General features: G+C 36.2%; 1 protein-coding gene across 2 annotated transcripts in view; it reads right to left on the bottom strand.

The window, feature by feature from the left end:
- LOC148661720 (attractin-like protein 1) overlaps positions 1–16763 on the bottom strand; it is a 429208-nt gene that overhangs the window by 107561 nt on the left and 304884 nt on the right. The window lies entirely within an intron of this gene.

Here is a 16763-nt window from a genome sequence, read left to right as displayed (position 1 = left end):
AATACTGATGATGATGCTATACAGTACCTGTCAATGTGCAAGTAAATACTTTGTATAATACTTTGTGTATACAGTATGTAACCAATCTTTTTTAATGGCATGCTGTCAATGAACATGAGCAGTAGCAGACTCTGGACCAACATATATTCAATACAATAAAGATCACAATCTGTCAGAATGAGCAAAGTATCAGAACCATGAAGTCTGCAAATGAGATGTAAATCTTCACAACAATTCAAAGCTCTTTTCAAAATCCATATGAACACTAGCAATTCAGTTCTACTTTCTAGTGCCTGTATGTCGCAATGCTTGTGACAATTAACATACTGTAGCACACAATACAATTACACATCAATTGGGTGTTAGACAAATCCAATACATGCATGTCAAGAAATAGTTTGGGAGATACATTCAGTGGAACTTATTATGTTCATATTACTGTGATCTTTAATTAGACTTTTTGATAAGGGCCCATGCTTCGACTTACTTGATGTATGCATCTATCTATCCTGCTATTTCTTTTCGCTATCTAATGTAAGGTGTAGTAGTCATGCCACAGAACCTTCCTTTCTTTTTCTACACCCATCATGCTATTATTATACAGAAGGATTATAATTTATGTTCTGTGTTTTCACAGTTGACATTTTAAACTTTACCTCTTGAAAATCATTTTACTTTGAATATATTCCTGATTTGACCAGATGTTGGCACTCTGCTGGAGAGAACTGAGCTAATTAAATACTTTCACCAGGCTGCCACTTCTACAGTTAAATCAATTCACAGCTGTAAGAGTCTGTGCTTTCAAATGGTACGACTCGCAGAAACTCAAGGCCGTCTGGAAATAATTGGCTTCTCCGTCTGCGAATCAGGAGTGGCAGACAGGATTTAAAGATCTGTCCAAATCCACCTAATCTATATTCTGTACAATTAACTGCTCTTAGATAATGAATATGAATACTGATAGCACTGTGCTACCCTGGTGAAAACAAAGTGGCCACCTGTCCCCTATAGAACAGATCTAGTTTCTGTGTATAAAACCAAGAGCTGCAGCCTGGCTCACTTCACATTCCTCTGCTGCATTGTGCTCCAGTTTGCGAAAAGAGATTGATTACTCCTGACTGAGATGTATTATGCCAGCTTCATAGAGAAAATCCTTCCCATCAGATAGAAAGAAACTTTACAAGTATACCCATAAGAAAATTACGTGTTAAACCAAATGGCTTAAATTTCTTGCTTTCTGAAGATGAGCAGCTTGTCCTAGCTTTGTTAGGAATGTCCAGAGCATGCAGTCCTATACATTTTCCAGCTTCAGTGTCCTTACAAGCAGTAAAGCTGAAAAGATGATCAACATTTCCATTCAATCCCATAGGTTGTCACAGTGTTGCTCATCCAATGGAAAGGTCAGATGAACATCTCGCGAATTAGCTGACTGTTCTCTTGCCTTTGAACAATATTGATAATCGTGCACCCGCATCTAAGCATCACTGCAATTTTCTTTCTTTTATAGCTTTGCTAGGCAGAGCAGTGAAGCACTTTCAATACCACACCCAAAATGGGTTTTGCATGATGAGAGTGTTCACACACTTTGTAAGGTAAAGATTTTGTGACACTTCAAGAAAGGTCTAAGCTGTCAGATTGGAACCTAGGGTTTGGTGGCTACGAGATTTAGAAAAACCTTTTACTAAACTAAAATCAGTTCCACATCTTTGTCCTAAAGCAGATCAACTTTACACTGCGCACACAGCAAAAGATGGTTTTGACCGAGTGTAAAACAGCAATAACTTCAGATCATGTAAGACTGTACAATGTGCAAAATTGTCAGCTGTCATAGCGGAGGAGTTTCCCATCAGTTGCAGTCCCAGACACACATTTGCCATAATAAACAAACATGCAGCAAAAGGTTAGCACATAGGGAGTGCAAACAAATGTAATCTAGAAGTCAAGCTAAAAACTGCTTTTGCAACAGCTGCTGCACTTGACTTGAAATGCATATTCATTTTTTTTCCCCTTTCCGGGTATCTCAAATTAAGGATTGAACAATAAACAGATTTTGCAGGGTCTTCTTGATTGAGCTTCCTATCTAGCGAGCCACCTGTCAAGTGTGGCTTGGCTAGGCTATACATCTTCTGCGAATAACCTAATAGTGCAACAGTCATGTAGCTGTTCTGTCAGGAGAAGACCTCACCCTGAGCACAAGGATATTAGTCAGCACGAGGCTTATTCCAGACATCTGCTTGGCAGCCTCCACAGTGACCGTTGTTGATCATGGACTTCGTAATTGAGAGTGATGAATGACTTGACCTCTTGCTGTATGCAGATAGAAAATGAAACACTAGCAAGGTCGAGGGCAAGGTTTAAAGGGAAGCAGCAACAAACCCGCAACCCAGGAGCAAACAGATTTCCTCAGGATCTCCCTGCGGGGACTATTTCTCTGAAAAGGTCTCATATATCTTGTTACACAGGTATAGAGAATTACTTGTTGATTTTACTTATTGATCTTGCAACCTTGGACAGAAGACACAAGGCCACAAATATAATAGTATTAGATCAGCAAAGAGTAACTGATACTGCCTTTTGTAGAAACCTTTCTTGTTTACTTAAATCAAGAGTCAAACACGACACAAAGAGGTTCTTAAAAACATGTAAAGCAATACTGCTCAGACCTAGCTCACTAGGACTGTTCGCTATTGACCTTGCAAAGCAAATTTGATCCAGGGAATCAATGGGCTTTTCAGACAAAGCTGGAGCCTGTGTATTTACAAACGTAAACATAATGTGTGTAAGCAGGGAACATTGTAATTTCATTTGCTTACACATGCTGCAGGCTCCTGTGGTGTTATGGTCTAAGAAACATGTATAATGCATGTAAGCTTGTGATCATGTTATCCTTGTGTGGTTGTTCTATGGAATCTTTTGTTTGATCTCCATGTGCTGTTAGCACAATACTGCAAGAAGTGCTGCAATAATAATACCTTGTAGGGGGGGAAAAAGCACAGCACATTTTTTAAATCAACAGCTTTAAACAAAGAATAAAATAATATAAACTACATATCTTTAAAAGATATCAAATGAAGAGCTGATCAGATATTTATACTATTATTTCTGGACTGTGATAAATGCAGTTGAACTGCAGTTTTGATTAATAGGCTTGAAGCCTGGCTTCTTCAGAGCTTTCTTGCATTGTTTTTGCCCACTCCACTCCTCCAGCAATGTATTACAACAGATGGCTATACTGTGTAACCAAATGACATTAGGTGCACAGGGGTTCAGTCCTGCACCAGTTTCATCTTCTCTTTACATTAATAATACAGACCAGGCAGATAGCTGAATGTTAGATCATCTGTAAGGCAATTACACCATTGTGAATCATATTACAAATTTCTCATTCTCAGCTGGGGACCAGATTATAACAAAAGCTAATGTTAACGGTTGTATAGTGATAACATGACATTTTTATATATTTTTAATAAAATGTATTAAAAGCCATTAAAGTAATCTAAACTTACTATAAAATAATCAAGCACATCTTTATGTAAAGGTTTTGTACCAATTCTACATCTACAATGCACAATACCATGAATTTAAAAAATACCGTCCGCAGCAATTATTTCTGCTTGTGCTCCCATTTATCTGAACAGAATTTACTGTTTAATCGAAGGAAATGGTCTGTGCCTTAGAAGTAGTAATTAGTTCAGACACTCAAAATGTAAATCAAGCTACAACGAAGCCATCCCCTTACATGATTGTGCCGTTTTTCTAAAACTTTATTTCATGTTTTGCCTAGTGTAAGTTCAAATAAAAAAACTATAGTATTTCTAGAATGTTTCTCTGTTTTTCAGGAAATACAGTATGAGTTCATGACTGATCTACCATCCTGGTATTTATTAAGATAAAGACCGTACTTTAATTGGTTGTAAGGATGATAATGGACTGCTGGACTCATTGTCTATACTAAAGCCTCTGTGGTTCAAAGGTTAAAAGGTCTGTACATTTGTTTACACTCATTAGCCAAAATATGATGTATTCCCACTACAACTTTGAGAAGTAAGAACAGCTTGGACAGAAAACTGCATATAATCTATAAAACTGGAATCAATAGCATTTGTTTCATGTTAATTCCTCACAGTATATAAAAGAACTAGCTAATTGTGTCATAACCTAAAAAACGAATGTTTTAAGTATTATGCACCATTATATATATTATATATGCAAAACATCCAAATATATGCAATAATTAGAATATTTCATTTAAAACACAGGTATTCACTGAAATACAGCTATGCAAGCACTTATTAATAATATTTTACTGTATGGTTTTAAATACAGTACAGTTACACTTCACAAATCAATTTGTCAAAAAAATAAAATGGGATTTAATCATGAACCTGGATTAAGGTTAAATTAAACTATAAATTACAACAAAGAGTGCACAATAAAGATAGCTTTACTGAAGTGGCCTGTATGCAAAGGCAGTCTTTCTTGATCTCCTTTTGTATAATTATTTTTTAGTGAATGTGACTGAATTTTCAAATACAAAAAAGCAAAGTACCAGTTAATAGAAAACAGTAATATCCAGTAATGATCTGATATGTTGATACCATATTCTGCAAACATTTATAATGCAACAGGAGTACATACCCATCCGCATGTACATACCAGATTACTGCACAAATGTGACAGGAGTTCTAAAACAAGAGATTAACCCCTCTTGCCTTGGAAAGAGACACTAAGAATATATGTCACCATATATTCTTCAACAATCATAACTTGTCTTGAAATACAGTACACAGCAAAAACACAGTAAATATAAGGACATCATAATTAATTAAGAAAGGTTTGGAATCTACAAGCATAATTATTGCTTAGTCACTGCAGTAGTTCATTTTATGCCAAAGGTAGAGTACAAGTATCAGGTGCTAAATTACAGTTACTATTACAGCTACTACAGTATGATTCATGACGATGATGATGCCGTCAAAGAATGCTAACAATACATTTTATTTAAAATATCTTCATTCACACAGCTACAATATTAACTTTAACAGAAGCTGTTTACAAATATTATTTCCTATAGACATTTTAAACTCTCCAGACACAAACTGAAAAGGAATGTCAGTTCTATTCACAGAAGGTCATATCAGCCAATGATCTGAAACAGATGATGAATACATAGACCTTAGAGGACAATACCTGTCTTTGTCTCCTTCACTGTAAGTTAGCTTAGTCATTTTTCCTTGCTTATTCAATATATTCACTAGGTCATAGGGTTCTACAGGTTTGTTATTACAGGTATGTACAGTAGATCATTTATGAAATAAAACTTTACCATATTAATTTTTAAGCAAAAAATTATTGATTCTAGTAACTTTATTTCTTTTAAATGTTCAAATACAAGGCAGGACCTGCAAAGTTATACATGAAAAATGCTGACCATACTGTGGATACAGTAATTCTTTCTTTTCTGGGTCGTAATTAAGAATGACGTGAGAATGAAAACTCAGACAGGGAAGTAGTGATGAGGAAGGCAGGTAACAGAACATCTACTCATGCCTTTAGAATCACTTTCTTCTCACAACAAAATAGCTTCATGACAATGTTTATTAACTGAGACAAATTATGAATTACAGATCTTGTTAGAGTGTCAACAAATGACAAGTCACTTTTTTGCAGAAGTTAAAATGTTAAGTGAATTTTATCACTGTATGCAGGATATGTCATAAATCATTTTAATGGAACTTCATAGATTTTATCGTTCAGAGAAATCATAGACTGACTGTAATGTATGTAATGAATATTAACAGATCTATCCATCCATTTTCTAACTGTTTTATCCAATACCAAGTTGCGGGGAAGCTGCAGCCTATCCTGGCCTGCAACAGGCTTAACGCAGGATACATCCTGGACAGGACACCTGTCCATCACAGTGTACACACTGACACAGACAAGCACACACTCACACCAGGGACAACTTTCTCAGAAGCCAATTAAATTAACAGTACAGTATGTCTTTGGATTGGGTGAGAAAACCGGAGAACCTGGAGGAAACCCACGAATACAGGGAGACCATACAAACTCCATGCAGATACAGTAGCACCCCAGGTCCAGAATTGAGCCCAGGGTGACCACTATAATTAGTTTGATTGTGATTTGATTGTGATGGAAGCATTGGCCCAGCCACGAATTTTAAAATTATTTAAATATACTGCAGTTACTTGTTGGATACTCTAGTAGTCTGTCCAAAGGAAACTGCGTGAACCCAAGAGATCTAGTATAAATTTTGGGGATTTTTTGGCCCGAAGCATTTTAATATTGATACTTCATATACTGTACTTGAATTGGTATTTTCTTTGATTAATAAAGTCTCTCTGTTCAATATTGTTAATCTTTATACCTTATTTTGAAATACTCTGTCAACGCAAACCATTTTTTACAAGCTCATCCACCTACATCTCAGATCAATAACACAATATCAGATGCACATCAAATACAGTATACAGCTGCACTCACTTATTATTGTGAAAATGCTTACTATTCATGCTACAGCACCAATGAGAAAGCATTTGTTTTATAGGTTGCACACCGGCCAAGAAATTAAAAATTGAGGACGCACATTATCACAAATATCCGCACTTTGCGAGGCTCACAAAGCTGATGAAAACATTTGAACTCCAATTCTGCAGAGGTGTCTCTGCAAATTATCATCTGATAACCAAGGGGATTTGTCTGAATAACAATGTACATTTTACTTGACAATACATCTGGAAGAAAAGAGCAGGACTAAATACCTGCTGATCTGTACATGTTCAGGACAAAGCACCTGTCATTGTTCTGTCATGGTTTTAGAATGTTGTGATACAATACTGACATAATTTGCCAGTTTATTTCTATACTGATGCTGCTCAATGATACAAAATGCTTGTAGGAGTTCGGCGACATTCAAAGGATGTCAATTGCCCCACCTTTAGCTACAGCAACTGTAACCAAATGCTTCCTGTAATCAGTGATCAGTTTCTCGCACCACTGTCATTTCCACATATTTATTTCAAAACACTTAGGAGATTACAACTGAATAAATACTGGTACTAAAACTATACTTTACCTAAACTAAAAATTGAGGACACACATTCAGGACATTATCATAAATATCCTCACTTTGCGAGGCTCGCAAAGCTGATGAAAACATGCAAACTATTTCTATAAAATTTGGAGGCAAAAGCTACAGTATGTATGAAGCTTCTAGGCTACTAGATTTGTATATGTTATAAGTGAGAAAACAAAATGTTCATAATTATCATCAGCTTTCCCTATTTTGGGGGGGGTTCTTGATGATAGCACTGTTGCATTGTTGCTCCTCAGCCAAACACATACATCAAATGTCTGAACCAGTGGTATATCTTGCAGGATTACTATTACAACAACACATCATCAGCATTTAGAACCTTAAAGTCTCAAAGTGAACGTTCTTCCAGAAATAATATTTACTATATCATACTTACAAAGCTTCTCCAAGAACATTGGGTTGATATAACTGTAAGGTGGGGAATAACGTCTTGTTTTTTTAAAGGGTGAGTTTAGGAGACATACTTTGGGTTTCACATGAGGGAGTTTTTGGTTGTGAAGCTGGTAACCAGCTCAACCGCCTGGTTATTTACAGCAATGGACATCAGAAGTTAACCAGAGTTCAGCGCGAGTTAAGGGTTTGTTTTTAGAACCGCAGTTTGAAAAAACCAAAAGGCTGTGTACTGCATGTGTGTCTGTTATACAGTTGTGCCAACAATAAAATAATCCCTGTTTCGGAACACCTTGTAGCAAAGTTTTCTTTTACACTTCCTGAGATTAACAGTAGGTTCAGAGTTTTGAGTATGAAACCATTTCAAATTATAATATAGGACACTTTGGTGATGGCTAGTCTTGAATGCTTTATTGTCAGGATCTCATTCACTGTGACATTTTGGTGTGGGGTGTTTTAGAATGTGTACAGTAATGACCACCAGACAGATTAAGATCTGAAAAGTTTCATTTGAATAGTAACAAACCTACCAAAAATGTTGTTGCTACAGTATAGTGAATTACAAAAAAATTGGCAAGTTCTCTGTGAGATTTGTATAAATATCCTTTTTTAGAACATATAAGAAATAGAATAATTCTTATTTAGATAACCGATAAATTCCCAAATGCAGACCTCAAAATCAAACGTGTATCAAAAAAGCAAGCATCATTTATAGCAAATATGTGCTATAATTAATCTGTTTGTCTTTATTCAATTATTTGACATCCTGGCCAATGTCAAATATAACACAATAATGAGACCTCTGAGCAAAAGCCACCCCTTTGGAGGTTTTTATCCATCTGTGCCAGTAGCATGCTGGACAGCAAAACAGACTAATTTCCTGAATTTTCATTCCCAAGGGACTTGGTTTGAAACTGTGTTTGAAAATTAATTACAATATGCTGTATGTCTTCAGCTGAGCCACCCTCATGAAAACTAGTAACCATTTATCGGGACGTCTGAAATGCAGTGCATGTTAAATTTTGCTTTTTAAATACACTGAATAATGAGAGAAAGGTTTGTAATCCACAGAGTGTCTGTTCCAAAGCTTAAAAATGTCCTGAGACCATAAGGACTGGTGTACAAAATATTTTATTCAGCAGATGAACAGTAAAGGTTCAGTCTTTCATTCAAATAAGATAATGCAAGAACAGAACAATGTCAGATAATATTTTGAAAACCCTGCTTTAATTAGAAAAGTTCAAAATTCTATCAGACATCTTTTCTTAAAAGGTTAAAAAACGAAACATAGGAAATTGATGCTGAGGGCAGCTTTAATAACAGAAGTCCAAAAATGCCTAGTTATTTCGTTAAGAAGTTTTATTCCATTCCTAAGTCTGGAGTCTAAGTGCTGTTCTCTTAGCCTCCTCTGTCACCACCAATTAGGAAGGAAGGCTCTTGTGAGCAGAGAAGTCTGTTGAAAGCCCCAGAGATATCCAAACTGTTCCATGTTCTGCTGAAATTACCTGCTTACTGGTCCAACAATTAATTACTTTTTCTCTGCATAATTTATAAAGCCAGGCAAGTATGTAGATATGATCTCTAAGTATGGCCCAAATAATAGCACTGTACATGAAATCCAGTGATCCCGCCTTTTAATAGGTCAGTGATCAATATGGACGATCGAAGAAAAGTGCAGCTATTGGCAGTGATTGATTACTTTGTATATGGCACAAAAGTGAATTTGCATGTCTGCTGGGGCCTTTCTGGGAGAAACTGAAATGACTACAAAATTACCCTGAGGTAATAAGCTCTGGATAATTACTAGAAAACGAACTTCAAAAAGAGTCGGAATGTACTGAAAATGTTTGAACAGCTGGCTTATTTTATTAAGAAAATCAATGCAGGGGATTTCGTTTTTCAACATCCAATACGGCATTTCAGACATCAGCCCAGCACTATTAGCATTAAGCAGTGTTATCTCTGCAAGGGAATTTAAAATTGCTTCATGTTATCCAAGCTGGCTTTTACTGATCACATTCTCTCACCACCTTGTACTATCAGATTTTAACTCCCTTGCATCTCTCTCCAAATTAAAATATATGTGTATATACATATTTCACCTATGCAGCACCCAGATGGCATGTGACTTTGTTACTACACATTAAATTTTACTTGATGTTGTACTGTTTTGAATACACTGGCAGTTAGTGCTGCTGCCTCACAGCTCTTGGATAACTGTCAGTTATAACTATATTACCTTATGCAAGAACAAAAAAAGAAAAAGAAACTACTGAACTACTGTAAATACCTACCACTACAGTGAAAGTTGCAATCAGTGTAAGAAGATGTCTTTAATTAGAGTAATTTCTATCCATTCGCATAACAATTCAAAAAATACTAACTAAAATGTTCTGTGATACTGAGTAGAAAATAGCATGGTGAAACCAGGAGAAAAAAATACTGAAACAAATCTTCAGGTATTTTTAAAAATAAAGGAAAAGAAAAGTACTTCCAGGTCAATGCACACTGAATAATATAATATCAGTAAAACTAAAATACGAGCAATAAAAGCTGTAGGAACAGGCTATTCAACCCACCAGGGAACCTCACATGACCTTTAGAACACAATACATAGTCTTGTACACACATGAAGGAAAGGAAATTACATTCCTATTATATATCATAAATGATGGCCATTGATGGGATGCTAATAGATTGAGTTCAAGAGATATTTAAAGTGTGGCCCGAATTCCTCAGCTAGTGACGTTTTTAGACTCGTTAATTTGCTAAGTGTTTTTTTTTTCCAGTGTATCTTTTAAACAATGTAATATCATGGACAATTAAACATTAGCCATAGAGGTCCAACAGTATTAACAATCCAATCAGTTCCACTAGATATGTTTCTTTAGTGCTGTATTCCACTTACTGACACAGCCCATGAAGTGCTGTTCCCAGACTTCAGATCCCATCTATTTTATGTTTCTGAAAGCTTCCCCCAGCAGTCCCATCAGCATCGTCTCAAGGCAATATTTAACGCCAGGTCTTTCAGGACATGCAAATGAACTGATTTTCTTGCACTGGTACACCATGTTTGTATGATCCCTTGCAATACAGAACAATCTGAACATTTAAATGTTTTAAATTCATGTGGACAAGTGAACCATTTAGCAACGCCTTTGTTTAACAGAACCAATGACTCTTAAATTCTGTAATTGTTCGATATACTACCACCACAGCAAGAATTGAAGTGCAGACTTAAGTTGTAAAGGGGAGGATCTTCTTGAGGATTCAGCATTTCTTTTTTCTCAAAAACAAAGTACAGTTCAAAGTGATGTAAGAGAAAAAGGAAGGTTAAGCAATGATCTAACTTATCCTCCCCCAACACCACTACAGAAAAATGTTGTTGGTGTGCTTTTATTCTTTAAATGAGTGACCTCATCTAGGATTGTGTCATAAGGAAATGCCAATGATAGCCTTCACTGTTCGAGATTATTAGACTGCAGCAGTGGATCAATAGGAAAACCTCCAGACGTATTGAGCCTGCAGGGGACGCACAAAAGCGTACTATATTTTGCACGCAAAGAAAGGTCTGTCAATACAAGAAGAAGGCTCCACTATGCCTTTTCTCCACCACCCCCTCCACACACAAAGTCAACTCTGCAACAAACTCTGCGAAGTACATAAACTAACCTTAATGACGAACAGTCAATCCAAATAATCATACTGCTTAATTTATTTTTTTAAGCTTAGGAAGAATCAATATAATATGCCAATAAGCCACGAACCCCCTATGCTTCTGAGGTTAGACCAGAATTTGACTTCCATTACCTCTCTTATGAGGTAATTGTATAATAAGCTCCAAATCAGCCATATTTCCAGAAACACTTACAGTATGTCCTCTCATATCCTACTCTTTGATAATAACCCTAAAAACATGGAAAGCTGGATTTTATCAGCAAAGCACTTATGGGCCATGATATTAAACTCCTGTCAGAAGTTACTCTGGTGGGCCAACAGATGGTCCTTTTCTCTCCAAGCCATAAGTTTCAAATTAAAATCCAAGTTTGGGAACTGTTTTATAGGAGGTGTTGCCGACAGTATTTATGTAAGAAATTAACTGATATCCTAAATTGATTATATACATAACAAAATCCCATGTCAGGGACAGTTAAGAGAACTGGCCTAAGGCCCAAACCAAATTACATTCAAGGCTTTCTCATTCAGGCCTCTCTAAATGTCCCACAATACCTTACCTGCTGTACCACTATAGTGCTGGTGAAACCCCATCTGTCTCTTCCCTTCATTTAAAGGCACTTCACAATCTTTTAGATTTAAAAATGCTATACAGATACAAGGTATTAATATACGACTAAATTCCCTCAAAAGAAATACCAGTGCTGAGTTTCAATTTGAAAATGTTTATTATGCTGAAAAAAAATATCACAACATGTTTGTACTGTATATAAAATATCAGTCTTCAACAGTATACTTAATAAAGGCAATCATAGTTACATTAAATTCACTGCCACTAAACAAAACCCTTATTTTGACTTAGGGTGATTCACAATTTCCTCTGAATCTCATATTTTGCATACCATGTAATATGTAAGAGATTGTTCTTAATTGTATTTGAAGAAGTTCTTAAAAAGGGAGCATTTTGGAATGCAAGGCACATCATGGCCTGACACGTTATACTGTATCTGCCGTTCACTATACATTATACTGCGTATATAAACTGCTACTCACACCAGATTGTTTCAGTATTTAAAAAACCTCAAAGACTCTTCAGCTGATTTATCAACAGTTAGCATATTTTGTAAACATCATTAGAAAGTTTGACACACTTCACAATAAGGAAGTCAGCTAGAGATAATCTCTAACATGTACAATTCTACTCCTAGGACATTTGAGGCACAAGACTTCTGATAAAAGTAACAAATACAACAACGTGATATATATGACAGGTATACTTAGTCATTTTCTTATGTACTAGCCAACTGTGAATCTCCTCTTTTCTTATGAAAACGGCACACATCAATGGTACCCCTGAATCATGTTAACATAGATGAGCTGTAAAAAGCTACAACACAACAAGGTTTTGTCTCAGTATTTTTACAGTAACTCTGCATTGTCTTGTGAAGTCTTTCATTAGCAAATCTGTGACACAGTAGTTCACTGCTCAGAGCTGATTTTCAAGTCCCCCTCCAACAGTCACACGTGGGACTATTTGGTCTGATCTCAAGGATTTTTTTTTGACAGTTACATTCAGCATGCTCCCATCGTACAATCCGGTTTCCTAATCTCTCATTGGGAAGGGCAGATTTAAAGACTGTCAAGATAATTGTCTCAGTGGCTGAAGATGACATTGCTCTACTTGAATGCTTTGAAAGACATGCTTCCAAAATACAGGCACTGATTAAACACGATTTTTTTTTGTCTTTTTTGCTTGGTCGGGTTTTTTGCTAACGGCTTTTTGGATATTGGATAGGTTAGAATTAATACAGCAAGAAATTTTCCTGTGATTACACACTGTTTCTTGGATCGCACTTCAAAAAGATCTCTCAAAGAAATCAATATTTAAAATAAAGGAAAAAAAATGATGCCACCACACACATAAAATACCATTACACTGTATAATATACTATCACACAAGTAGAAAATAAAGATTTATACAGTATTTTCAGTGTTAGTGTAATAACATAAAACAAGTTCTCTTAACTGAGCAAGTTTCATCTAAATATCAGAAGATGATTCCTACTTGTCACTCCCTTACAATATGAATTTGCTTTAAAACAGACATAACATGAAAATGCTTACAGAGCCTTGCAAATATATTCAGACCCTTGCATAGTTTCAACATTTTGATGCTTTAAAACTTGCAGTCATGACATTTAAAAGTAGCAATTAACATTGTATATATACAACCTACTGCACATATTCAAAGCACAAAATAAATAAATGCATATTTTTCAAGAAAAGTAGAAAAGGCATCTCTGCATAAGCATTCAAACCCTAACTTAATTTAAGCACACAAAATTAACCTTAATGAGCCACATAATTAGTTGAGTGGCCTCTGTGTACAGTAATAGTGGTTCACAATCTATGCGCCTACTATATTTCTCCAATCCCTCAGTGAAATTGAAGCAAAGGTGCAACCACAAATAAGAGAGAGCTTTTAAAATAACTCGGGAATAAAGTTATGTAAAGGCACAGATAAGCTGAAGGGTATAAAACACAAGGAAGAGAAAGGCAGCTAGAAACTACCAAAATCAGCGTTTACCTACTGAGCAGCTGGGCAAGGAGGTAACTGACCAAGAACGTCACTGTGAGGCAAATGGTGACTTTGAAGGTGTTACAGAGTCCAATGGCTGCTGAGATCGGAGAAAATGTGCAGGGCTAACAACGAAACTGAAAAAACAAACAACTGAAATCCTGCATAGGGTTTGCAACAAAGTAAATAAAGATAGTTCAGGTGGGTAGCTGCATCAGCATGCGCAGGCTACAAAGGAACAAGTAATAGGTTTATTCCATGCTGAAAAGAGAAGAAAAAACACGTTTCGGGCGTGGTACGTGATGGTTTTCCTAACCCCTACATCAGAAAGATTACAGAATCTAAAATTATCCTGCAGCTAGGATCACACCTTCCTCCTTCTTTCAACAACAGACTACTTTTCTTCTAAATTCTCTCTATTCATTGTACAGTAGGTTTCATTTCACACCTCTCTTCACCTATCCTGACTCCTCACTACCTGATTGGCCACTCTGTCTGTCCCCTGCTCCCGCCTACCACCCCTCCTCTCTCCCAGCTTTTTTTCTCCTTGGAGTAAAGTTCTCCATGCAGTATGCTACTTTACCTTTGTTTACTGCCCTGTCCTTCTCACACCTGAAGAAGGCTTCACGGCCGAAATGTTGTGTTTTCTTTCTTCTCTTTTCAGCATGGAATAAACCTATTACTTGTTCCTTTGCAAAGTACATAAGATGTACTGCATGTAGCAAAAGATTTTGTGGTCTGCCAAGAAAAAAAATATTAGTTTAAATGCAAAGCCTTATATCTGATGCAACCCCCAAGTTGACACTCTTCCTACTGTTAGGTATGGTGGTGGCAGTATTGTTACTGTATAGTTGTACTTCTCATCAGCAGGGACTGGGAAGCTTGTCAAGTCTGATGGGAACATAGCCAAAACAAAGTACTGTACTAGCAAATCTTAAAGGAAAACCTGCTTCAGACCTAAAACTGGGACAGTTTTTTTTTTCTTTCAGCAGGACAATGATCCAAAGCACATGGCCATAGCCTTAGAGCACTGGAGTGGCTTAAGAATTAGAAAGGAATGTCCTTGAGTGACCCAGTCCAATTCCTGACTTCAAACCTATTGAGAATCTGTGGAAAGACTTGAAACCTGCTGTCCATAAGTGATCCCCAAGCAACCTTAGTGACCTTGAGAAAATATGTCAAGAACCATGGGCAATAAGGTTGGTGTAGATTTATGCAAAAAGACTTACAACTGTAATTACTACCAAAGCTGTTTCCACCAAATACTGAGTTCAGAATTAACTGAATTAACAGTATGCAATGAACATATTTAAGGTTTTTCTCTTCAGCTTTTGGTGAAATTTACTTTAACCTACTTAACCTTAGAAGTCTACTGTTTTGGACATTCAGGTTTTGAATATTAAATTTAAAAAATGGGTATAAATCCTTTTGTAATTTCACAAAACGTGACACCATAGGAATGGTATGGATACTTTTGAAAAGGCACTGTACCTGTTGTATTTTGAAGTTGTATTTGTTGTATTTAAAACCTACCAAATTAAAATACCTTTACTAACATTGCAGTTTCTATGTCCTCAGGTTGTAGATCCTTTAATCTCTCATGCTGCAGAGATCAGATTTTAGAGTACAAGATCCCATTGTAGCACATGTCTCATTTTGATATTCAGTGTGTTGAGGGAGTAAGTTACATTTTCTTAAAGATACAAAAAAACGGTTGAGTCTGTACCAGAGCAACAGTGGCTCATCGGACCATATTTATCCCTATGGGACACAGATCCATCCCCTCAGCAATGCTGGTCCCCATTTATACAGCTGGGAGGACTGGAGCATTTGAAGTAAGGTACCTCACTAAAGACAATAGTGTTTGCAGTGGGGGCTCACACCCACAGACTGTCACTCATTAGTCCAAAGGCTTACCCGGTATGCTATGCCATCCCCCTTAAGGAGGCTGAGAAATAAGAGAGGAAAAAAATGTTTGTATAATTTAAGCTAAGGTTGTTTTTTAATTTTTTAGGCAACTATGATTAATTAAATGTTTTATTAATTTTTGTTGGTTTTTGCATGGATGGGGAGACTATTTATAAATAGCTACATGCTTTTTTTTAAATAAAGGTTTTGAACTTAAAACCCCTAGCTTTACTTCTTTTAGTCAAGCTGGGAATGTAAAGTGTCTTGGTGGTGTCATAAATTAGTAATATTACTCATATTAGTAAGTCTAATCCTCGCTTTCTTTTAAACATATTTACAGTAATACATCAAAGGGTTGTTAATTCATTATGTTGGTTTTACTAATTATCTGGCTAAGCACTCAGAGGCCAGGTAGTGAACATGTTTCATTGAACAGCTCTGGGTAGTTAAATATTTAGACATTAAGGTTAGATATTAAAGATATGAAAAGGTGCTAGTTAGCCTACAGTATATAGCTACATGCAAATATGTTGGTAACCAAATTACAGAATGTAGTTAAACTGACATTACAATGGTCAGAAAATCAGTACAAAGAATAATAAGACAAAAATATTTCAAAAATATTGTTAAAAAAAAGCACAAATGTCCAGAATTGCATGAAAGGATGACACGGCACTTTTTGTCTGGAATGCTCACACAGCTGATTACAATCTTTAGGAGAATCTGTCTGTTCCGTGCTTTGATCACTTCTCATTTAAAAACGTCTAAAAATGCATTCGGTGAAAACAAAACTCTCTAGGGGAAGAATGCATCTCCTTTTTGCAACCTCAAAGCAACAAACCACTGTGCTTTGTGTGGACATGCAATTATTATCGAAGCAAATCCCTGCCATCAGTCACTTCAGAAGAGAAGGGTAGAAACAAAGATGAAAAGTTTCCTACATTGTGGACTTTAGGATATATTGAAAATAATAAATCTTTAAATACAGCCAATTCAGATCCTGTAGTGGCTTCTAAATAATGTATTTCACAAGCAAAAGCTCAGACGCATCACATCGCCCTTGAACAGGCTGAACAAGATTCCGCCCCAGGG

This window comes from Lepisosteus platostomus, chromosome 6, assembly GCF_059453375.1.
Source record: "Lepisosteus platostomus isolate fLepPlt1 chromosome 6, fLepPlt1.hap1, whole genome shotgun sequence".
Classification (NCBI taxonomy): Eukaryota; Metazoa; Chordata; class Actinopteri; order Semionotiformes; family Lepisosteidae; genus Lepisosteus; species Lepisosteus platostomus.
This window is presented reverse-complemented; position numbering and strand designations above follow the sequence as displayed.